This window comes from Neofelis nebulosa, chromosome 14 (genome assembly GCF_028018385.1).
Source record: "Neofelis nebulosa isolate mNeoNeb1 chromosome 14, mNeoNeb1.pri, whole genome shotgun sequence".
Classification (NCBI taxonomy): Eukaryota; Metazoa; Chordata; class Mammalia; order Carnivora; family Felidae; genus Neofelis; species Neofelis nebulosa.
Genome location: NC_080795.1, coordinates 62731002 through 62757061, shown reverse-complemented (window position 1 = coordinate 62757061; position 26060 = coordinate 62731002). Strand labels below are relative to the sequence as shown.

At 38.3% G+C, this 26060-nt stretch overlaps 1 long non-coding RNA gene across 6 annotated transcripts in view; it reads right to left on the bottom strand.

Annotated features, from left to right (window-relative positions):
* LOC131494476 (uncharacterized) overlaps positions 1-26060 on the bottom strand; it is a 259326-nt gene that overhangs the window by 194572 nt on the left and 38694 nt on the right. For all 6 annotated transcript variants that reach the window (XR_009253424.1, XR_009253425.1, XR_009253422.1 and 3 more), the window contains one exon: positions 14980-15107. This is a non-coding gene — a long non-coding RNA (uncharacterized LOC131494476). The remainder of the gene's footprint in view (positions 1-14979; positions 15108-26060) is intronic.

The window sequence follows — 26060 nt, the reverse complement described above, 5'->3', positions numbered from 1 at the left end:
TGCCTCGTTGAAGGAATATGCCTAGAAGACTCTGACAAGGATGAGTATTTATATTTTTCAGTGCTCCTAGATTTTCCTTCTTCCTTTCAAGGCCTTGAGGAAAATGAGGGTAAAGTTACAGATTCAGGCACTACCCATATGCAGACATTAAATTTTATATTTTTAGCCAGCTAAATGGTAGTGTGTCCATTTGAAGAACACAGATGTAGAAGGAAATGAAGGAATGGAGTAAAATGAAATATTTCTGATAAAGACATGAAGTTTAAAATTTTGGCTGTTTCTGATTATGTCTGTGCAAACAAACTGAAGTAGGGTTTTGTTTGGGTGGATTTTTTTTTTTTTTTTTTTTTTTTTTTTTTACTTTGCTTTGGTTGAGCTATCATCTGTACATGTTCTGGATTAAAAATAGTGGGGCACCTGGGTGGCTCAGTTGGTTAAGCGTCCGACTTCAGCTCAGGTCATGATCTCATGGTCCATGAGTTCAAGCCCCACGTCGGGCTCTGTGCTGACAGCTCAGAGCCTGGAGCCTGCTTTGGATTCTGTCTCCCTCTTTCTCTGCCCCTCCCCTGCTCGTGCTCTGTCTCTCTGTCTCAAAAACAAATAAAAACATTTAAAAAAAAAACAAAAAAAACAAAAAAAAATAGCTAGAGTATAACTAAGAACTTAACCCTTTAGTGATCCCCCTTCTTGATCCTTGGACCTTGAATGATCTCACCAGCTACTCTTCCTACCCCCACCCAAAAATCACCCTTGTCAATGGAAAGAGAAGCTTCTTAAAGACATACTTTGTGTGACAACTAATGTTAAGAGCCCTGCTCACTCAAGCCAGGTAACAAGGAGAGCCTAGAGCTTGCTGATCCCCTCTGATCTGACAGGTGGAAATGAGTAAGGGACAAATTTTGTCAGGCAGTATCTTAGGGTGTGAATGGGGGCCTTTTGCTCACTGGGACAAAAGCAATGAACAAATAGCATGATTTTGTAAGATTCCTAAAAACTAGTCACCTAATCTGATACAGAAGGTAGGAGAAACCGTGGAAATTGATAAGCAAAGTGGCAGAGAGGAAGGCTTGAACTGGATATTAAAGGATAAGCAGGAGATCATCTGAGATTTAGGAAAGAAAAGCAGGGGAAAGAATGTTCCAGGCAGAGGGAACCTTACACACAAAGGTACAGAAGCAGGTACATCCTGAAATTGAGAGCAGCTGCAGGTAATTTGTTGTTAGATTGACTCTACACCCTGCCACCAAGCCACTACCAGTTAAAAGTTTTAGTAATGTTCTATTGTGCACAGGATAGTGGGGTAGTAGAGAATCCCTATTATGGTCTATAAGATCTACATGAGGGGCGCCCGGGTGGCTCAGTCGGTTAGGCATCCAACTTCAGCTCAGGTCATGATCTCACAGTTGGTGAGTTCGAGCCCCGCGTCGGGCTCTGTGATGACAGTTCAGAGCCTGGAGCATGCTTTGGATTCTGTGTTTCACTCTGTCTCTGCCCTTTCCCTGTCCTCTCTCTCTTTCAAAATTAAATAAACATTAAAAAAAAAAGAGACCTACATGATCTGGCCCATATCTAACCTTGCTGCTTCATCTTGCTGCATCCTATTGGGAGACAATTCTCCATGAGTCAGTCACGTTTCTGCACTTCTTTCAAGGAGAAGTATTAACTGTGCTTTTGTTCCAGAGTATCTTTTCAAGGATGATTGTATAGGTAACCGCCCTGGAATTTAGAGATAGTTTCTCCCTCTGGAGCAGAAGGCAGGTTTGCTCACTGTCTAATATAATAAAGACAATATTTCCCTCCAGACCAAAGCTCAGACGGGCTTACTTCCTATTTTAAAAGATTCAGGTTCCCAAGCTCAGGATTCCTCAATGGTAACACAAATTCACTGTGTGTTCAGCTCCACCTTGGTCTCTCTACGTTGCTATGCTGAGACCATGGCAGTGGCAGTGGCGGTGGTGGTGGAGGACGCACAGTGGAAGTGGATGATGCAGATGTGAAGCTCCTGCTACTTGCTGGGTCATGAGTAATGGAGTCTTATCTCTGATCCCAGAGTCTTGTATCTTCTGTCAATATCCATAGAGGTGACATGCTACTTTGTGTATGTGTAGAGTACAATCTCGAACCCATCACAGCTCTTGACACACTCTCATTTTCTGAACTCCAATCACATTCAACATTATTAGACATCAGAAAAATGCAAATTAAGATACTAGAGAGCTACCACTACATACGTATTAGAAAGGAAAAAATACAAGATAGTGACATCATTAAATGCAGGAAAGAATGAGGAGAAACCAGATCACTCATACCTTACTGATGGGAGCATGAAATGGTACAGCCACTCTAGAAACAGTACAGCAGTTTCTTAAAAAAACTAAATATGCAATTATCATACAATCCAACCACTGTACTCTTGGACACTTACCTTAGAGAAAAGAAAACTATGTTCACATGAAAACCAGTACATAAATGTTTACTGCAGTTTTATTCATAACAGACAAAAACTGGAAATAGGATACCCATATTCAATACGTGAATGGTTCAACAAATTGTGGTACAACCATACCGTGGAATACTACTTGGTAATAAAAAGGAACAAACTTGTTACATGCAACAATTTGGAGAAGCCTCAAGAAAGTTATGAGTAAAAAAAAAAGCCAATCTAAAAAAGTTACACAATGCATGATTCCATTTATATAACACTTTGAAATGGCAAAATTTTAGAAATGGAGAATAGATAAATGGTTTCCACAAGTTAGAGACAAAGGGGGGAACATGGAGAGAGGTGGATGCTGTTAGAAAACAGTGGCATAAGGGATCTTTATAGTGATGACACTGCCCAGTATCTTGACTGCGATAGGAGATATTTCAAACTATATATGCAATAAAATTATATAGAACTACATACACACACACACATATTCACACACAAATGAACACAGGTAAAACTGGGGAACTATGAATAAAGTCAGTGGATTGTATTAATGTCAATGTCTTGATTATGATACGGTGCTATGATTTTGTATAATGTCATCATTGGGGGAAACTGAGTAAAGAGTACATGGGCTCTCTCTGTGTTATTTTTTATAAGTGATGTAAATCTAAAATTTTCTCTATAAAAATTTCAATTAAAAACTTCTGGGACATGCCAAAGATTTTTTTTTGATAAGAAAAAAAAATCTATCAAAGTGTGTTTAAAGGCAGAAACAGAAAAAAGATGAATCATTTCCTATTTATACCACATCAAGCCCAACCAATTTAAGTCACTGTTACAACATTACATAATTCCACATTTATTTCTGTGTATTTTGATGGATTCATTTTGCCTTATTATACTACAAGCTTCTTTATGTCAGGGCTATATCTGCTTTGCTCATTATTTTAGCCCTAGGGCCTGACAGTTATTAGGTGATTAAATATTGCTCAATAAATTAATGAAGGAAATTCTAAGAGGCAATGTTAATGAATCAGAATTTCACAACCATGAACATAATATTTTAAGTAGTAACAATGTCAAAGAAAGTGCCAGGACAACAGTGGACCAAGTGTACCCAAGTGTCATACTGAGCAGGGTTCACATTCTGCCTCTGCCACTTGTCTGATGGGTAACCAGGCTCTCTAAGTTTTGACTTCCTCATCTCTGAGGCATCTCTTTCAGTGGCATCCATCCTAGAGGTTGTTATGAGAACTGCGATTGCAGAGGTGAAGCACAGTTCTTGGAACACAGATGTTCAATAAATGCTGCTGCTTCTTCTACTAAAATTATTGATTCCACTTTTCAAAACTCATGTCACCAAACCAGTTGTTCCAACTGAAGAAGGGAGACACTGGTCAGAAGGCTTTAGACTGATAAAGAGATTTTTTTTCCCAACAAGTGTTTCTGTAGTAAGAGTGTTCTGTAAGTATATTGTTCCAATGAGAAATAAAAACAATGAACTAATTAAATAAAAACATTAAAAAGTTTCATATTCACCCAGATTCTGGGCCATAAAATATATCTTAACATATTCTTAAAAAAATAGAGATCATTTAAATATGTTCTCATCCCACAATAGATATGAGAAATCAATAACAGAAAGATAGTTAAAAAATCCCCCAAATATCTGAAGATTAAACAACACACTTACAAATAACATGGATCAAAAAAGAAGGTATAAGACAAATGAAAAAGTATTTTGAACGAAATGAAAACGAAGACACAACTTAATCAAAAACTGTGGGATTGTGTGAAAATACTGCCCTAAAAAAACACTTATAGCATCAAATGCATATATTAAAATTGAAGAAAGATAAAAAATTCGTAACCTAAACTTCTGCCTTAGAAGCCAGAGAAAGAAGAATTTATGCCAAAAGCAAGCAGAAGAAAAAAAAATAATAAAAAGAATCAATCATAAAAACAGGAAAACAATAGAGAAAAATCAATAAAATCAAAATCTGGTTCTTTGGAAAGTACAATAAAATTGATAAGCTTCTAGCAAGGTTAACCAGAAAAAAAAGAGAGAAGTCATAAATTTAACAGTATCAGAAATGAAAAAAGGGTCATCACTACTGATATTGGGGATATTAAAAAGATAATAAAGGAATATTATGACCAACTTCGTGTCCATTAATTTGAATACTTAGGTGAAATGGAACGATTCCTTGAAAGACACAAAATACTAAAACTGACAAAGGAGAAATAGATAATCTGAATAGGCCTGTATTATTAAATAAAAACTTTCTGAAAATAAAAAGCACTAAATCCAGACAATCTCACTGGTGAATTCTACCAAAAATTTAATGAAGTCATGACACAATTCTCTACGATCCCTTTCAGAAAATAAAAGTAGATGGAACACTTTTCAACTTATTCTATGAAATCAGCATTACCCTAATACCAAAATCAGATAAAGTCATTACAAAAAAGAAAAGCTACAAACCAGTATCTCTCATGAATATAGATAAAAAATCCTTCACAAAACATTAGCAAATAAAATATAATGATGTATAAAAATAATTACAACATGAACAAATGGGATTTATTCCAAATATGCAAGGCTGGTTCAAATATATATTAAAAATCAATATAATCCACACAACAGACAAAAGTAAAAAAATATATATATGATCATATCAGTATATACAGACACAGATTTTTGTAAAATCCAACACAATCATGATAAAAACCCTCAGCATACTAGGAATAGAGGGGAACTTTCTCATCCTAATAAAGATAATGTACAAAAAATGTTACAGGTAGTGTAGGAGCCAATGGCAGGTCACCCCAAGATGAGCCACTTTGGCATGAAGACTATTTCAAGTTAAAAAAGTAAACAAAACCCAACAGATTCAGGAAAAGCTCTTCACTGCCCCCTCAACTGCCTAAAAAGAATTTAGATAGAGGAACTGCTCCAGGAAGAGAGCTATCACCATAGATAACTACATTATGATATGAACTAGGTATGGTGGACAGGGAGGATCCTAGCAAGCCCTGTTTAATCATCCTTCTCCTTGCCCCAATTGTTTCTGAGTGGCCCAGCAAACATTTGTTTACCAAACATTTACTTTTTTTCATTCTTTTTGAGGATTGCATTCCTTCCCTTGGAAATCCCTGACCCATATCCCTTTTTCCTTAGTTCAGGATGGCAAATATATATCATTTTGCCTGTCTTTGAAATTTCCATGTCTGTGTGGTTTCTTGTATGCACACTATTAAATCAGATTTTCTCCTGTCCATCTGTTTCATCAATTTGATTCTCGGTCTGGCTAGAAGGATCTAGAAGGGAACAGGTCATTCTTGCTCCTTGACGGTAACATCATACTCAATGGTAATATACTGAACTCTTTCCACACAAGATGAGGAACAAGGCAGTGATATCCTATCTTTACTGTTCCTTTTTAACATCATCCTGAAAATCCTAGCTAGTGCAATAAGACAAGAAAAGGAGACAAACAGTAGAATAGAAATTGATTTAAAAGACAGAAATAAAACTTATTCTCAAGTGACATGATTGCCTATGCAGAAAACCCTAAAGTATCTGCAAAAGGACTCTTGGAACTGATAAGCAAGTTTAGCAAGGTCATGGGATACAAGGTTAATATATATATAAGTCAATTACTTTCCTATGTATCAGTAGTGACCAACTGGAATTTGAATTTTAAAAAACAATACCATTTACAATATCACAAAAAATGCAATACTTAGGCATAATTTAATACATATATGGGAAAAATTATAAAATTCTGATAAAACAAATCAGAGGAAGATCTTGGAAAATGGAAACAAAATCCAGGTTCATGGATTGGAAAACTCAGTATTATTAAGATGGCAATACTTCCCAAATTGATTTATAGATTCAGTGTAATTCCAGTCAAAATCCCAGCAAGCTTTTTGTAGATATTAATGAACTGATTCTAGAGTTTATATAAAAATGCAAAAGGCCTAGAATAGCCAACACAGTACTGAAGAAAAACAAAGTTGAAGGACTCACACTGCTGATGTCAAGACTTATAACAAAGCTACAGTAATCAAGACAGTTGTGATCCTGAATAAAGAACAGATTCATAGATCAATGGAATAAAATAGCTTAGAAGTAGACTCATACAAATATAGTCAATTGATCTTTGAAAAAGGAGCAAAGCCAATGTAACAGAGAAAAGACCATCTTTACAAAAAGGGTGCTAGAATAATTAAAAGTCCATATGGAAAAAAAAAAATCTCTGCACTCTTATAGCTTTCACAACAAGGAACTCAAAATGGATAACATACAAATGTAAAACTATAAAAACTTCTATACAAGAGCAGGGGAGAGGCAGAGAGAGAGAGGGAGAGAGAGAATCCCAAGCAGGCTCCTCCACACTTTCAGTGTGGAGCTGACCTGGGGCTTGATCCCGCCTACCTTGGGATCACAACCTGAACCAAAATCAGAAGTCAGACACTTAACCCCCTGAGCTACCCAGGCACCCCAATAAAAAAAATTCTTAGAGGGGCGCCTGGGTGGCGCAGTCGGTTAAGCGTCCGACTTCAGCCAGGTCACGATCTCGCGGTCCGTGAGTTCGAGCCCCGCGTCAGGCTCTGGGCTGATGGCTCGGAGCCTGGAGCCTGTTTCCGATTCTGTGTCTCCCTCTCTCTCTGCCCCTCCCCCGTTCATGCTCTGTCTCTCTCTGTCCCAAAAATAAATTAAAAACGTTGAAAAAAAATTTAAAAAAAAAAATTCTTAGAGACACATTTTCACTTTTAGCCACACAGTCAGGAGTTTCTCATTCACTTCAATTGCCTTTAACATTAAATATTAATTATTACAACACCATAATTACTAGTGTAGCTTTGAGCATCAACAGAATGCTTAGTGTATGTAAATGCTGTGCTAAGCATTTCATAAAAGTCCTTCAGTTGAATCCTTACAGCAACTCCATTAGGTGGATATTCATATGTTTCCCACGCTAGGGGTGGTAACTATGAAGCTCAGAGGATTTAAGCAAATTTCCGTGATCACATTGCTGGTAAGGGGTTCTAATTTCCAGAGCAATTTAACTCCAAAAATTCATATTCACACCTACTTTGCTACATTTGCAAATTTCACTGACAGCAGTTCACAACCTCCAGGAATTAAAACAAAATAAAACAAATAAAAAAGCATAACAGTAAACAAATGAATAAATGCCAGGCCAGCAGAGCAGCCAGCCGATTGAGTAAAGGGGCTTTGAATTTCTTATGCATTTCCCACAACAGCTTTTCACCATTGTACAGATTGCTAGTCCCCAATTGTGATCTCATTACAAACAATATTGGTTGCTGAGATGTAGACCATGCTCCCTATCACTTACTCATATTCAATTAATCTCATGAAAACTGGGAGGGGAAAAAAAATGCTATGCCTTAGGGGCCAGAAAAATCTTAAAGTTGTCACTGTCAACAAACTCTATTCTCGGAAAACCAGGCCACACAAGGTCCATTCTAAATGCCTTTCCTCTTGGAGGAAGAGAGAGTCTTAGGACAAAGAAGGGAAGAAGTACCCCAAAGAAATAGGTTAATCCTTCATTTTGTTTAAAAAGACTTGCATTTACCTGTCTGTTTAAGAACCCCCCGTGCATTTGTCAAGCAGGGGCTGTGACTGATGGAAAAGCAATCTCACACTGAGATTTGTAAAATCTCATACTGCTCTTCTGGCATTTTTAAAAAGGCAGAAAGCTCACAGCAGGTTAAACTGGATAGTTCCTTGCAGGTTAAAGTTGGAAACCTCTGAGGAAAGTATTTCAAGCTCTGTCTGATGTAAAAACCAGCACCAGAGCTTACTTTTAATATGGAAAATCATAAATCGCTGGAATAAGTGCCTGTTTGGGATAAGGCTGGCCGCGTGAATGGAACATGGAAAACGCATACATAATTTTGAGTAGAAAAAGCGAACACATTTTCTAACTTTGAAAGTGCTGTAGAATGTTAAGCCAGGGTTCAAACTCTATGACTTCCCCTACCTATCAGCTTTCATTAATTGTACTTTCAAAGACTCACATGAAAGGAAGTCATAACCTCTGTGATCAGGTTCAGATTTCAATACAGATTCATTAGCTCCACTTTATGGATTATGTTAGTTGAGGTTTCTCTATCCCTGTTTGTGTTTTGTCCTCTGATTTTCCCAGGATTGAGAGAAGTACGTTAAAATCTTCTTTTAGTAGGGTATCTATTTCTGATCCCTAGTAGTTTCTGCTTTTTGAAAGTTGTTGCTGTGTTATTGGAGGCACAGATAATAATAATGATGACTTTTGCATCCTGTGATTTTCAGTCTTTAGTGTTATGAAATATCCTCCTTTATCTATTTTAGTATTGGGGGGCTTAATTCTGTCTTGCCTATATCAGAACCCTTGTTTTTTTTTTATTGCAATTGCCTATTTTTTTTATTTTTAAACTTCAAAATCATTCCATTTTAGGCATGTCCCTTTTAAACAGTGGAGAGCGAGATTTTGCTTTGGTGGACAGTCAGAAAACCATTTTTTTTCCTTTTGTAATAAGCGAGGAAAGCCTGTTATGTTTATTAATATGATCTATACGTCTGGTCTTTGTTGTGTCATATTGTTTTATGATTTTTTTTTTGGTTGTTGAATATAGAAACTTGTTCACTGTGTGATCCTTTTCTTGCCCCCTCCAATTTTTAAGATGCATACTAAAGTACTGGGTAGTAAAATGATACAATGTCTGAGATTTTCTTTAGAACACTTTAGCCATCAAATGCGGTGGTGGGCAAGGAGAAGTAAGTACAGATAACACTGATGGCTAGTGAAGCTGGATATTCGGGTTCATTGTAGTTTCCACTTTTATATGTGTTTGGAAATTTTTGGTTTTAAATACAGTTTGCTTTTAAAACAGTTATAAAAAATAATTTCATCTTTTTCATGTTACACAAAGTTTGCATGGTTTTTATTTACTTTTATAATAAGCCAAGTTCTATCTTCATGAACATAGACCTGAAATAATGAAAACTTAAGAGCTTCATAAAGAGAAGTGTTAGTCTCTAAATCAAATAAAGACCTCCTCTATTGCCTCAAGCGCTGCAATAAATTATACATACTGTAAATGAGCACAGCTTCTTTTAAAGTTACAAGAAACAATTTTGTCTTTGTGAGAGTTTTATAACTACATCCAATAGCCTATAAAAAGCCTCTCTTGATGTGGTTCCCATGGTGACAGGACATAATATATGTGTCCATTAAATTTGGAAATGTAATGAAGTGTAATAAAAATCTACTTCAGAAAAATACACTTCTCAGCATATTTTTACTAATTAAAATATTGCATTGAGCATTTTTCATGTCTGCATGCCTGACAGCAAATAAAAGCTTTGCCACATATTAACTGTGACTCTTGAGTTCCATCCAATATTAATTGGTACAAAATAGGAAAGGCATTTTTGCAGAGAAAATATTTTGACTGGTGGCCCAGAGTGATTAATGGGTAAACAGTTATGCCTCTTGAACTATGCATATACCATTTCAAATGCCACCAGCAATACGGATTCTGACATTTGTATCCACAGGTACAGGAACAGACTAGAAAGTGAGTATCGTTAATCCTTGAGGAAGAAGAGAAGTTCCTCATTGTGGACTCCCTACCAGAGCCCTGCCGAGAGTATGTGACCATTTTGCTTGTGCGGGAGGCAGGGTATCAGAAAAGCAGTTTGAGAAAATCCTGCACAAATTCAACAAACAGGAACACAAGCAAAGGCCACCAAAGCCATCTCAGTACACAACTAGAGGCACAGAAGTTACAAAAAAAGAAAAAAAAAGTGGGGGATGAGAGAAGAGTTGAAGAGTAATGAGCAAATCACTCTCATCTTCAACTCTCGATAGTTAGAATTTTAAGCAGACTAAGAGGAAAGGAAGGAGTCTTACTCTCAGGACGATTACTCAGTCATCTTCAAATAAGGAGCAGAACATTCTTAACTACCACCCATTTGAAACCCTCTGTGTGTCCTCGCAAATTAACAATATCCAAATGACTTTGACTACTTGAAAGCACATGCAAAACATAACTGGGGAAAGTGTACATAGCTTCCACTCACCCCTAAAATCAAGAAGAGTATGAATTGCCTCTCATATATGACATTAATCTGAGAGACATTTGCCTTTTGAGCTCTTCTGTCGTATTGCGATGTAATATCTACAAGAATTGTTCACTGACCTGGTTGCTGTTCCATGAAGAACCCGATCAATCAAACCACACTGAACAAACCACCCAACTAAAGGATTAATAAGTGGGACTCACTATGTCATAAACTTTCTCTCAAAAATATTTTGTAAAAACGCTCTTAAAGGAGGGGTGCTTGGGTGGTTCAGTTGGTTAAGAACCGACTCTTGATTTTGGCTCAGGTCATGATCTCACGGTTCGTGAGTTCGAACCCCACATCTGGCTCTGACTGGCAGTGTGGAGCCTGCTTGGGATTCTCTCTCTCCCTCTTTCTCTCTCTGCCCCTCCCCTGCTCATGATCTCTCTCTCTCTCGCTCTCAAAATACATAAATAAACTTTAAAAAATACACTCTTATAGGATTCCCATTACATACCTACACCTCAAGACCCTAGATACATTTTCTGGAATTATGGAAAATACCTGAAAAAAAAAAAAAACCACTGCTCCCACGTAAATAGAACCATACTCAAAAATGAGAGGAAACATTTGGGCACCATAGTTATACTAGACTTGTCACTGAGGGCAGAGTATTCGTATTATATCACTATTTGATGGTACAGATTTGTCTAGCCGTGGCAGTGAAAAGGCAGTTGATGGCAATACACAAATGTTTGTTCTTCTAAAGCAAATTTCTTTTCTTCCTGGTTCAGAAGGTTTTTTGGAAGTTGGAAACTCTGGGTGTTATACATATATCAAGGCAAAATGGAAAGAAAAAGAAGTGAAGAAAGGCCTTCCAAATCTGGCGGCTCCTGGGGCCATGGAGCACAGCCAATTCCCAAAGCTACTCCTTACTTAATGAGGCACCTTCCTTTCTCTAATCATGGGAGGGATTCTCTACCCAAATACATCAGAGTATTCTGTGAATTAGAACTCTGGTCAGGCTTCCCGGATTCCCAACACATATACTCCAGCTCCTGTCTGTTCCAGAGTTTCTCTGAAGTGTTCCCCTAGCCCCTGATGCTTCATTTCACATTGAAGCACTCCTCAGATTATCTTTAATGGTCTCCTTCTCTGTGCCTGTGCACCCATCAGACTGTGAGCCCCTTGATGGTGGGAAATGAATTTTACTCTTTTCAGCATTCCACACTTGAGTACTCAACACAAAAATGTTGGCTTATATAGATGCAAAAAGTCTTGAGGATGAATTTTTAAAATACTGTTTACATATGCACACTGATTCTGTCAAATTCATAATAGCACACTTCCTCCTTTGCACCTCAAGATCACATTGTCTGGATAATAGATACAGGAGGATGTTTACATTGTTCTCGGTACTGGTTTAACTCTTTGAAATATTTTAAATATTACTAAATTGTCAACTCTGAATATGGAAAAAGGGAAAATATACATACTGAGTCTCTACCTCTGCCTACTTGTACCCATTTATTTATTTATTTTTTCACAGTATATTTTTTGAGCACCTATAAAGAATTGGATTTGTCCTAGGCATTGGGCAAGGGGAGTAGTGAACAAATAGAAATGCCCTTTGCACCCATAGAGTTTATCTTCTACTGTACTTGGGGAAAAAAACAATAAAATAATAAAACAGAGATACCAAGCAAACTCAGGCTATAATAGGCACTTACAGAGTGCTTAATATATATATATATATATATATATATATATATATATATATATATAATATATATAATAAAACAGATGATGTAACAGTGTGGCTGGAAGGAAGGAGGCACTATTTTCAGAGATGGGCAGAAAAGGCCTCTCTGAGGTACTCCAACCAGGATAAATGCAGAAGAGTGAGGGAAGGATGTGGGGTAACCTATGAGGTCAGAGAGTGAGCTGGCGCAAGATTACGGAAGGTCTTAAAAAAATGTTGCAAAGAGTTGAGATTTTATTGCAGTGCCAAGAGAAGCCATCAGAATGTTTTAAGTAGGGAGGGGACAAGAGTTTATTTTAGGGAAGACCACTATGACTGTTGGGTAGACAATGGAATGTGCTCTGCCAAGAGGTGAAGTAGAGGATCCCTTATGAAAACTAGGCTACATTTACTCGACTTCCTTCTAATGGTTCCCAACCAGGGACACTTTTGCCGCTAAAAGGACATCTGGCAATGTCTGCAAATATTTTTGTTTGTCACAACTAGGAAAGAGGTGGGTGCTAGTGGGCAGGAGCCCCGGATGCTGCTAAACATACTATGATGCACAGGACAGCCCTACTCAACAGACAACTATTCATCTAATGGTGCCAAGGTTGAGAAATCCTAATTTGTCCTATGCAGATCTGCTCTTTGACCTCTGGGTTGCATGACAGAAGCAACAGAAAAAACAAGTTATATAAATTCTAAGGTGTGTGTGTTCATAGGAAGCAAAGAAGCAAACTATGGAGGGGAAAAAAGGCCCAATAAGAAGAAACTGTAAAACCAGACTCAGAGTCACTCCAAACATGGAGCCAGCCACTAGCCCCGCCTTGTGTGCCAAAAGCAAAGACACTTAGCTCTTAACATCAGCTGACCCCCCCTTAATTTCTTATTGCATCATCGACATGGTGAACTTCGAAGATGGAGAATACATCCAGTTATTTTTTTTAGTTTCCTTTAATTAAACTAAATGCCATTCCATTTAGACTACATTAACATTGAGAAAGTCTTGATGAATGGCATTTCTTGTCCTTGGATGTATTTTCCCTTCAATAAGTTGATAATTTGCCTTCAGAATTTGATAATTTTATATTAGTGATTGGGATTAAAACTGTTCTCTATGACAATACCTGGTCCTTTTCCATTCATATGTCTAAAAGCAGAGATAGCATTCCACACTGAACAGCAATGCCATATGCTGATCTAGGTTAAGCTGGATTTTTTTTTCCATGAAGAGACTGTTGGAACAGGATTCTCCCAACAAATTATTACGCTGAGTCTCAGAGAAGGTTTCACACTCTAAGGGAGCCCCTGGGATGCTGTTATTACTCTTTGAAGGACACTTGACTTTTACCGAACATCTGCCTTGTTTAATGTACCTCTGCTAAATGTGAGCACCTGAACTGAATATGTTAACCAAGGAAAGCAACTAGCAAGAAACCATTCTGAAAACCCTGGGACTTTGCAGTAGGCTACAATACAACTTAGATCCTCAAAAGAAAATCCTTAAAAATAGGTTTCAGGAGTTTCTTTTAAAGTCTGTATTTTCTGAATGGTAATAATGAGTGAATATCAACAGAAATGAATGGAAAAACAAAGATTATATATTTACATTCAAATGTGAACATTAGACCTACTGGAACAAACAGATTCTAATATGAGGCAATCCATAGGCAGACAAATATATTTAACAATTAAATACAAGTTAATGCCAGTGAGGGTGGCAGGATGGTTACTCTGACACACTACTGGGGCAGGGTTACAAATTATTACCAATAATTATCAGTATTATAAAAATATTTGTATATTATTATCTGCATAATTTGCTTTTGTAGAAGCATCTCACAATAATTTTTTGAACAGTTTATGCCGTATAATCTGATGGCTACCCTCCTAACTTCCCTTCTATCCTGAGTGATCAGAGAAGAACACAAAGATTAATCAATGAGGGTACTTGTTGCAGAATTATTAATAATAGTGTGAAATGGTAACAACAACAACAAGCAATTCAAATGAATTATGGTTAACCTCAATTAGGAAATATTAGTAAGTCATTAAAAATGAATTTTTTAGACAAACATTCAGGATACTAGTGTATCCCTAGACCTTCAAATAGTGCCTGGTACATGGTATTACGCCCTCTAGATAGTTGCCAAATGAAAGAATATAACTTTAGGGGAGCCTGGTTGGCTCAGTCAGTTAAGCATCCAACTTCAGCTCAGGTCATGATCTCAGAGTTTGTGGGTTCAAGCCCCACGTCAGGATCTGTGCTGACAGCTCAGAGCCTGGAGCCTGCTTCAGATTTTGTTAACTCCCTCTCTCTCTGCCCCTCCCTTGCTTGTTCTCTCTCTCTCTCTCTCTCTCTCTCTCTCAAAAATAAACATTAAAAACAAAAATTAAAAAAAAAAGAAAGAATATAACTTTAAATGGAAAAGGGTACAAAAATCACTTTTTTCAGTATAATCCACATTCTCTTATAAGCATACTTTAGATAGATCTAGATAGGGAGATGGACAGACAGACCTGTACCAATGCATAGAAAAAGATCAGAAAGGAAATACTCAGACTTTAAAATGGTTATTTTGGGGTGGTGAGTTTATACATCATTTTTATATTCTTCATTTCTTCCTTTATTTTAAAAATCTTCTACAATAAATATTCACCATTTTTAGAATCAGAGTGATCTTTTTAAGCATACATGAGAAATATAAATCACTATACCTTTTGGTGGTGTTTCTTACTGGACTTGACTCCACCTCTCTAATAGGATCTTTTAAGTGTTATGGGATCAGTCAATTAATGTAGTTTAATAAACATTTGCTGACACTCTGTTAGGTGTCTTCCATGATCTGGGGACACATGAATAGACAATAAAATTCTTACTCTTAAAGATATTACAGTAAATACAAAGTTTTATTAGTTATGTTTTTAATATAAAGATAATACAGTTAGGATAAAACAGAAGAAACCTTCATAATGGAAGTAAGTGGGCACAGGCCACCATGAGAGAGTAAAGGCAAGAAGAGTCTCTTTGCCAACCTGAGGGAGACCAGTTCTAGAAGCGAAGGAAAGGAAATGAGCACAGGAGGAGACCAAGTTGGCATGCGGCCAAGGAACCAAATGAGACAACACCTGAGATGTGAAGTGAACAGACAGCAAGGGTAGCTTTGCTTTTTGGTTTGTATTCTAGTCACATCTTCGTTTCTACCCAAGGAGAAATGATAAATGACATGTCTATTGCCTTTGCCAGCCGTAAGGCCAATTTACCCACCCCCCTCTGCCTGACTTTGTCAGTAAAACCCCCCTCTTTTGGTTATATCTCCACAACCCTGATCATTCCATTCTCCACTTTTTCCATATCTCCAAATCTTCCAGCTTTCTTCCCTGCCCAAGAAACACATTCCATAATGTTTTTGACATTTTAAGACAGGGAAAAGCATTTTAAGACAGGGAATTCATGACTGAAGCTGCATAGAGGATCAGTTCAAATAATTAAGTAACTAGTAAGATGGTAACTTTCCAACAAGACCCCCGCAGCCCTTCTCTGCTTATTGTCGTATAGAGCATGAGTGATGGATTACCTTAATACCAGGCCCTTTGCATTAGTAAATACCAAGTCCAATGGGAATAGCCCCAGGTAAGAAGTATCTCCAGTAAGGGTCACACCAACATACACTTTATTCAACAGCCACAGATACAGTATTTACCAATCTAAGACCACGTGGCCAATAGGAATTTCATGCATTTTGTGGTATAGTGTATAAATATGCAACTAATGTGGACATTCTTTTAATTTTCTTTTTTAAACACAGAGTTCAGAAATAATTCAAAACATAAAGCAGCATAACCAATATGTGGACTACAGAATGCTAGTTTCATGGGATTATAATGGATGTTATAAAAAAAATGAGGATCCTGGTTAAAAATTCTGGGAAACACTAGGTACGACAAGTGTCTTTATCATTAGTCTTGAATGAGTCAAGGCAAATTGAGTTTCTCCTAGAAAATGATGAGATAGGTAACATTTCCCAAGTTTATGTGACCATAGAATCTCTTTGCACAGGTTATTTTGCAGGTCTAGAGTTCTCTTTGGGACCATACTTTAAAATTTAATCATAGTACCACATTAGATTTTAAAATTACAGAATCAGATTAGATCTCTAATCTCTGTCAGGAGTGATTTCAGAACAACTGTCCTCAATAGTGTCTGCACATTAAAATCACACGAGAGAGGCACGTGGGTGGCTCAGACGGTTAAGCATCCCACTTCAGCTCAGGTGATGATCTCTGTTACGATTTCATGGTTCATGGGTTCAAGCCCCACGTCAGGCTCTGTGCTGACAGCTCAGAGCCTGGATCCCGCTTCGGATACTGTGTCTCCCTCTCTCTCTGCCCCTTCCCTGCTCATGCTCTGTCTCTCTCTGTCTCTCAGAAATGAATAAATACATTAAAAAAATAAAAAATAAATAAAATCACATGAGAAACTTAAAAAATTTCCAATGCCCAGCCCTTACCTCAAATCAGTCAAATCAGAATCCCTGGGGCGAAGACCAAGGCATCAGTATTTTGTAAAGCTCTGAGGGGATTATAATGGGCAGCTGGGTTGAGAGCCGCCACCTTGGTGTCTCCTACCAATGCAGGATGCTCTTCTTAAGGCATCCCTGATATCTTGGTGTTCTAGCTTTTCAACACAGTGAGCCTCTGTGGCCCCTTGTCACAGCAAAACATTCCTCTGCTATGTTAAGTACAAGATGAAAGCCACTGTGTCTAAGATAACATTTATCTCAGTAATATCTTATATTGCTAAAACTGTAGGGCACATGCTACATTCCTATCTCCCATCAGTAAATGAAGGGCCTATTTTATTTTTGCCCCTTAGTAGTTTGAACGTAGCGCTCCACATAAAATTCCCACAAAGGGAAAAACAAGCCTCACATTTATTAATAAAGTTCTAACAGCAAATATTGAAAACCTGATATCCAGACAGAGTACAGAATATTAACTGTGACATGTAATATTTAAGGGCAGAAATGTTTTATTAATATTTATATACCTAATATGTACAATCGAGAAGTCTAAATAGCAGAGATGCTTTTTGCATTATGCAGACACGGGCCCAGTGAATCTCTCCAGCCTCCAGGGCACAGAGTAAGACTGCCTTGGAGGTGGGAGCTGACACAGGACTCTTTGCCAGACTTTGCCTTGGTAGGAGCCTTAATTAATTTTATTTATAGTTCTACCAAGTCCTGCTCTGTTTCTTCTCATTGAATTACTTGGAATGCGTGTTTAGTTGTAAGGCAGTGCTTTTGGTTGAACAGTGAAAATAAAAATACTTGAACTCCAGGGACTCCAGCCACACAAATAACCATTCAAAACTTGGAACCTAAAATGATATGCCTTTGAGTGAACGGAGCAAAAACCATTCTCATAAATGATACCTCCCAAATCACTGTCCCCAATTTGGGATGAGTCGTGATGCTATAGGCCATTCTGTTAAAATGTGTGAACAGTTTAACTTCTAGCTACCCACGGATTTCATGCAAAATTTGCACCAAAGAAAACAAAAATACCTAGTGCTTTATCCTTAAAACTGAAAAGGTTTATGACAAGGTAGTTACATTATTTATTTGAATTATAAAATAAAGCCCAGTATCGACCTGACTTGCAAACCAGCTATCTGATCTTAGAGTCACTAATCTTTATTTCCTTCATAATCCAATTTCCTTTATTATTTGCAATGCTAATGACTGTTTTGATTAAAGAATTAGGGATAGAAATGATAATGCTGTATAATTAAGTATGCAGATTTGGAGCTTTTTGCTTTTAAATGCAGTGTATTCAAAGAGCTAGATCTTGGTACTAGATAATTTGTGAAATTATATATTGCATTAATAATGTGCTGGAATAGTTAGGGGGCTAAAAATTTCATGATTATCCCACACCCAATAGTTGGTGGTCCATAAATATACCAAATGAATCTAAGTAGGCCTTTAGAAAATCCAATTTATTGAATTAAGTATGAGTTTTAATAGCCCAATAAAACATAACTGAAAGAAAAATATTGCATGTTACACTGCCCAACTTCGGCATAGCAATTCATTGAATTTTATCTCTCAACAAAAAAATAAATACTATAATTATTTCTCATGACAAATTTGTATCTAATTTAAATGATACTCCTTTGTGAACCTGAGAGTTTCTATGATAATGGAGTAAAGCTATCTGCTTGTTAGGTGTTTTAAGACTGAAATATAAAAGGAGCCTCAGGGAATGTGTAGCACTTATGCTAAAGAAGAGGGAACTGGGAAAGCAGCTGAGAGGCTGGGGCAATTTACGGCTGTGTTTAATTTTGTGGTTGGGCTGCTGTCACACAGAAGAGGGACTGAACTTTCTCAGAAGCTTCTGAGGGTTGCAGAGCAAATAGATAGTCTGTAAAACAACTTACGGAAATCTTTTCAAGCAGTCAGAATTATTTCAAGAATGGAAAATCCCCAAAAGGAAGTGAGTCTTTCATTAAAGAAGCAATCAAGTCCAGGCTTGAAACACACAGGCAGAAATACATGAAGAAGAGATCTGGCATGGGAATCAGGAGTCAACTGGATTACTTGCAAAGTCTGGTTCTACCCCGAGGTCCTAGAGTTTTCTGAGATTAATTACAGCCAATTGGGAAATATTAAAAAGTCAAGGAATTTAAATGAATTATTTAAAATACCAGAAATCAGAATCTAAAATGAAACTTTTAACTCAAGGTGCAGGCACTGGAAGACACACAGATTTTTGTAATTAAATCATTCTCTATTAAAAATCTGTACAAGTATTGTCCTATTCCTCTCTCTCTCTCTCTCTCTCTCTCTCTCTCTCTCTGTGTGTGTGTGTGTGTGTGTGTGTGTGTGTGTGTGTGTATGGAGACTTTTTGGGAGTGGTCTTTTTTGATATTTCAATCTGAAATCTATCAACTATTAGATACCTACATGCTTACAGTTGCTATCCCTAGAATGCAAGGTCATAGATGATTTTTATTTTCTTCTTTTTGCTTATGTTAATATATTGGTTTTCTTCAAAGGTCCTGTTGGGGTGCCTGGGTGGCTCAGTTGGTTGAGCATCTGACTTTGGCTCAGGTCATGATCTTGTGGTTCATGGGTTCAAGTCCCATATTGGGCTCTGTGCTGTCAGTGCAGAGCCTGTTTCTGATTCTCTGCCCCCTCCCCCCTTGTGTTCTCTCTCTCTCTCTCAAAAATAAATATACATTTTTTAAGAAGTGGCATTTTTAGGGGCACCTGGGTGGCTCAGTTTGTTAAGCCTCTTGACTTCGGCTCAGGTCATGATCTCATGGGTTGTGAGTTCAAGTCCCTCATCAGGATCCATGCTGACAGTGTGGAGCTTGCTTGGGATTCTCTCTCTCTCTCTCTCTCTCTCTCTCTCTCTCTTTCTCCTCCCCACTTGTGCTCTCTTTCTCTTTCAAAACAAATAAATAACTTAAAAAATTGTTTAAAAAAAGAAAATAAAAATAAAAAAGGGTCATTTTTAATTGAGAATAAACTTCCATAAAATATTAGATGTTTTGACTACATGTGTACATTCACAAAATAAAATTAAAAACTGAGACACTTAGATAATCCTTCATCAAAGCCTCCTTTTGACCTTAGTTATCTGGGTATTATGTAAAAGAAAAAGTTTAAGAACCTAAATTAAGGGCACCTCGGTGGCTCAGTAGGTTAAGCATCTGACTTTGGCTCAGGTCATGATCTCGTGGTCCATGAGTTCGAGCCCCGAGTTGGGCTCTGTGCTGACAGCTCAGAACCTGGAAGGATTCTGTCTGTCTCTGACCCTCCCCACCTCATGCTCTTTCTCTTTCTCTCTCTCCCTCTAAAAAATAAACATTAAAAAAAAGAAAGTAAATTATAATTATCTAAATTTGTTCTTTAATTTCTCAGTGAAATAGCCTATGTATTCTTTCATCTGAAAGCTCATACAAATAAATAAAATCAGCATTCTGGATACACTTTACTGATAGAGAGCACTGTCTTAATATCTTTCACAATATAATTGTACACTGAGGGGTATTTTAAATTTCATAATACTTTAGTTTAAAATTAAATCATTGTTGATAATTATTTAGGATTATAATAGCAACAACTGTACTATAATCATGGGGGTAAAAAGGTACCAAGATTTAATTCTGGTAAAATTAAGTATTTTACCAAGCTATTAGCATTGTAGTCAAAATTAAAGCAATAGCCACATGGTGCAAGTTCAGAGAAAAAAAGTATGATTTATCTGCTGCTCCCTGCTAATATTAAGCAAGAGAACTTACAGAAAAAAATCCATAATATTTGCTGTGTACCTACCATCTAAGTACTCTATTTTCAAATTACAGCTGTCTTCATTTAAATGTTGTGACTGACAGTTAAAGATATCACAGAAGGCCCTCCAAAGGGATTCAGGCACCATAATTGCAAGATTATTTGAACCTTCTGGAAACCACTGCATTGGATAACTCAGCTCCCAAATAAAATTTCTAGTGTCTACCAGCCTTCCTCAGTGTGTAACTCAATTTGTTGTTTTAGGAGACTGCAATTTTGGAATCATGCCAAGGAAACTAGTGTGCCATTAAGAAAAATATGATTCTCTTCCTGTAGGGATAGAACCATACACACAGGTGAGCAAACAGCTAAAAGCAGCTACCGTTGAGGAAAAAAAAAGGCAGTGACACCAATTCCTTCTGCGAGCACTTGCTTCATTCTCTGAGTCCGTATCCTTCCTCCCACCCATACTCAGAGACAATTGGTCCCCTCCTGCAGACTCAGCTTTATTCTCTAGGCCCTATGACCAATATGATCCTTCTTCAGAAACCATTAAAAAGCATTTAAGTTATCTCAAACTTTAAGTCAACTTAACTCTGGCCTGCCACTGGTCCTTTGCCTAGTCTGATATGCAGCCTTTTCACCAAGACTCCCATCTTTCATTTCTGTCCTGATCAATCATTCCTGCCTTGTTCTTCTGCACCTAGCCATCTGCTTGAAAACCAGGTCAGGAAGCCAGTCTTTCTGACGCTGGGACCCAACACTGCCCTTGTGCTTGAAAAAAATTGAGGCTCCCACATGTTTAAAAAGTAATATAGTCATGAGCATGTACATGTATGCATGTGCAAACACACAAAACTCTTTTTTTGGGTTAAATGTATCTGTATCTCCCTATTCCATTGAATCAAACACTCTAAATCTCATCTGTGCCATAAGATCCCATTTATGGGGCTTGTATAAAATAGTTCAACCGTTCCCTTTCACAATCACTGCAATATCTTTGCTTTGGGTGGTACAAGAGGTAAATAGGCATGTAGCCACCATTCACTTTCAGAAGTGTGGTTTAATCTGCATTCCCTCACTTGCCTTCCCAGTACAGGATACTAGTGGATACCCCTAGCTGGAGTATCCACAGCTCTCCTTTCACGCCTCTGCTTTACTAAACATATTTAGGATGAAGTCATAGACCATAAGGCAAAATTGCTTTGGGATCTTGGTAGCTTCCACTACCACCAAGAAGAATCCAGAAACACACTTGTGACACTGGTGGATATTTGGGAGAAATGGTTATTTTGCATGCACTACAGTATGGTTGGGCCACAGTGATTTACTTTGTAACAGGTAGAACAAGAAAACTGCTCAAAATTATTCTGTTGATGTATAAAGCATACCATCTGCTTTGCTGCTGTCTATTAAGTCTCTAAGAACATTAGAAACAAAATTTGGAGTTAGCTTGAACTAACTCATTTTAAACTAAATTATTTTGGGAAAAGCAGGGAAGCACTGTGCTCTCCGAAGGGCTGAAAGCAACTCACGTGGGGAATTTTTACACCAAAATGATAACATAACTGAATCCCTTGAAGAGCCCAGTTGAGAACTGACTTTCCTGGCAACTCTTGCCTAGATGATTTCATCTTGTCTCATGGATTAATTACAAGCTCATGACTTCTACATTTAAACCTTGAGCCAGGGGCGCCTGGATGGCTCAGTCAGTTGAGTGTCTGACTTAAGCTCAGGTCATGATCTCACGGTCCGGGAGTTCGAGCCCTGTGTGGGGCTCTGGGCTGTCAGTTCAGAGCCTGGAGCCTGCGTCAGATTCTGTCTCCCTCTCCCTCTGTCCCTCCCCCACTCACGCTCTGTCTTTCTCTATCAAAACATGAATAAACGTTAAAAAAAAATTTCAACCTTGAGCCCAAACCTGTCCCTGACCTCCAGGCTCACTACCTAACTGCCTCCTCTGTTACCCTACATGGATGTTGATCAAGCATCTCACAACAAACACGTCCAAAATGGAGATAATGTTAGTCCTGAAATCTTTCCTTTCTTACTAAATACCACCTCCATTCTTCCAGGTATGCAGGTACAAATCTCGATTTCTCTCACACTCAACCTATTAGCAAATCCTATAAGCTCTTCCTTTTAAATACCCAGAATTTGATCCCTACTTACCATCTCTACCATGACAATTCTGCTGCAAGCAGCACCATGTCTTGCCTGGACTAACACAGCTTCCAACCTATGGCTTCCCTGCTTCCACTTTTGCTCCTGCATGTATTCTACACAGAGCAGGCAGAGGAAGCCTTCAAAAAGGTAAGTCGGATCGTGTCACTCCTCTGCACAAACCCTTGCAGTGGCTGTTCAATCCATACAGCATAAAATCCGGACTCTTCACCAAGGCTTATATGAAGCTAGCTGGTCTACACCTCAACCTTCCTCCGTCCCTCACCTCCATTTTCCTGCTGATGCCCCCTCTCATTCTCCCCCTTACCCACTCTTTTTCAGCCACAAGGGCATCCGTGTTGCTACACCAAACACACTCTCATCCCCGGGACTTTGCCATGGTTGTCTGGAACACTCTTCCCTGATATCTGCAAGTCTTGTTCCATCACTTCCTGTAGGTCTCCGCTAGTATAACCTGAAGGATGCCTTTTCTTTTCTACATAAAAGCATGTACATAATAGCATGTCACACCCATATCACTCCTTGTTGCCTAATCCTGCTTCATCTGTCCTGATAGTATGTAATTTACTTATTTATGTACTGCCTGTCCTCTCTCGGAGGATGTAAATGGCCTGAGGGTAGGGACTCCGCATTCTCAGCATCAAACAGTTCCTGATACAGAGTGGGCACTCACTATGTATTCGTTGGTTGATTAAATGAATGAAGAATGTACTCTTTTGTCCCTACTCTCCCTCATAATGGAAGCCTGCATGTTTGTACATCCTTGCATATCATCTGGAACACATCAGACCGTGATCCAGGCTTTCACAACGTCCCAAGGATGGAAAATCTGGAGTTAATCATCCTTTTCAAATTGGCACTGCCCTATGGGCACTTTATCATCCTTACCCCTAAACTGCTGGAAAATCCAGATTGAGCAATGACAATGTTCTCCTCAGGAGCCATTTGCTGTTCATAAAACTCTAAAAAATAGCATCTATGGAACAAAGAGTCTGATGCAATGTTAGAGATACATTATCCTGAACAGCTTAAGATGGCTTCCAGGAATAGGATGTACCACGTAATGGCATAATCGCCTGTCTATTTCTCATTAAAAGGGGCCTGAAAGTGCACGGGCACCAAACATTTATTTCTAAAGCTCTTTTGTGAAGTTGTTCTGATAGATGGATGTGAGTGTGTAAATGAGAATAGAATAGAATTTCTAATAACTTAGAAAATCCTTAAGATACCACATCCCTTCTGAATGTGCAATTAGAAAATAAGGTAGTGGAAAATAGAGGGAAGAAATTACTGCAGAGAAGACAGCAAGTGAATTTTAGATAAATCTTACTTTTTCAGAATGGAGTAAATGATTAGAGCAAATATATTATTATATTTTTATGCATTATGTATGTAAAGTGCTTGGCTCAGAGGAGGCACTATTTAGTAGTTATTATTTTATTCTCTGTGATAGTGGTTAAGATCACAGACTTTGAGGTCAGATCCACAAGGGTTAATTCTTAGGTGACACTTACACCCCGTGGAACTGGACCAGTCACTTAGCATCTCTGATCTTCCATTGTCTTATCTAGAAAGTGGACATAACACCCTTCATCATGGAAGGACCAAATAAAATATGCATATAAGGGAAAGCATATAACGCAGCATCTAGCATATAAATAACAATAACATTTTTATATGAACAATAGGTAAAATGGCAGGCATCACAGGAAGAGATTGAGAAGAAAGAGGAGTATCTAAAGGATGTTGTGCTTACTCTTCCATTCTTTCAGGTCTCTGCTCAACTGCGTATGGCAGGAGATTGGAAGAGCTGCTAACAAAAGAAAAGGCTTGGACTCCTGTTTCTCATAAAGTATGGAGCGGGGATCATTTCCTTCTCTTTGCCAACTGATTTGCTGCCTGCCTTCACACTAACTTAACAATCCTCCGAGGGTTTGATAAGGCCACTCTTCCCTAGGAAGCTCAACCTCTTAGAAATAAGGTGGGCACATTCTTTGTCACTGCTCCAGTCCTGCCAGTTCCTCCCTTGCAGGGAGGTTGTAGGTTGGCTCTACTCATGACACTCCAATCCAAGTATGCTTGACTAGTTTTCCGGCACCTTGTCCTCTGGTTATAGAAGACTCCTCATTCCTCCCTGAAGAAAGAGGCTGGTCACAATCCAGTCTGTGTATCACATCCCTGTGAAAAACCTGCTGTCCTCCCCACCAACCACAAACACAGATGATTTCTGACTCCTTTGCCTCATCTGTTTGCCTTATTAGAACTACATCATGCCTTCTAGAACCTGCATTGCCACTGCTGGTTCATCTGCAGCACAGGTTAGGATCCGACAGACCTGATGTCTACTTCCCACTCCCCATTTGCTAACGTGACCTTGAGAATGTTATTTAATGTTCTTAAGCCTCAGTACCCTTATCTGTAAAATGGAAATAATCATATCTGAGAGGATTATTCTAGGAATTCAATGAGATCATGGAAACAAATGTTCACTCAGTGCTATCACATGACAAGTGTTTTATGGGCACAGTGTCTGGCACATAGAACTCCGTGAGTCATCAAAAAAATATTTATAAAGCATTTATTATGTGTCAGGCATTGTAGTGGGAGCTTGCGGTTCAATAGAGGAAGTAACACTCAGTTCTGGCATTCAAGAAGCTCCAAGACTATCACTGGGGTGGGTGAGAGAGTGTTGGTCGGGAGAGGTGGGGTAGAGCAGGCATGATGTGGATGGATGGACAACAAAAGCTGCAATCACACCACAGTGTGGTAGGTGCTATAATGGGGTGGGATTATAAGGGACTAGGCACCCTGAAATCTTGAAGGGGCAGAAAGGAGTTTTGGGATTCAAGCTGAAACCTCAAGGGTGACCCGTAATTAGCCACCCAATGGTGGTGGGGAGGGGCAACAATAGAGGCAGGAGAGATGATAAGGTTGGCGGGTAGGTTGGTGCTAGGGGAGGCGGAGGATGAAGGATATTCTTGGCAGGAAATGTGCAGAAATCTGGACACAAAAGAGAGCATACTGAGATCAGAGAGCCAAAACTATGTCAGTATGGCTCAACATAACGAAGATAACCAATAATACTGAATAAATTAACTAGCTAAGTAATTGGTTAACTGGACTCTCCACCCTTCCTACCCTCACTAAGCTCTGATTGCACTTTTCTGCTATATGCTGCATACATTTGAAGACATTTTCACATCCAGTGGGAAATAAGGGCTAAGAGCAAATTCTCTGGACTCAGACTGCCTACGCTCAAAGCTTAACTCTGCTACTTACTAGCTGTGTGACTTCAATTACTTACCTCCAGTTTCCTCT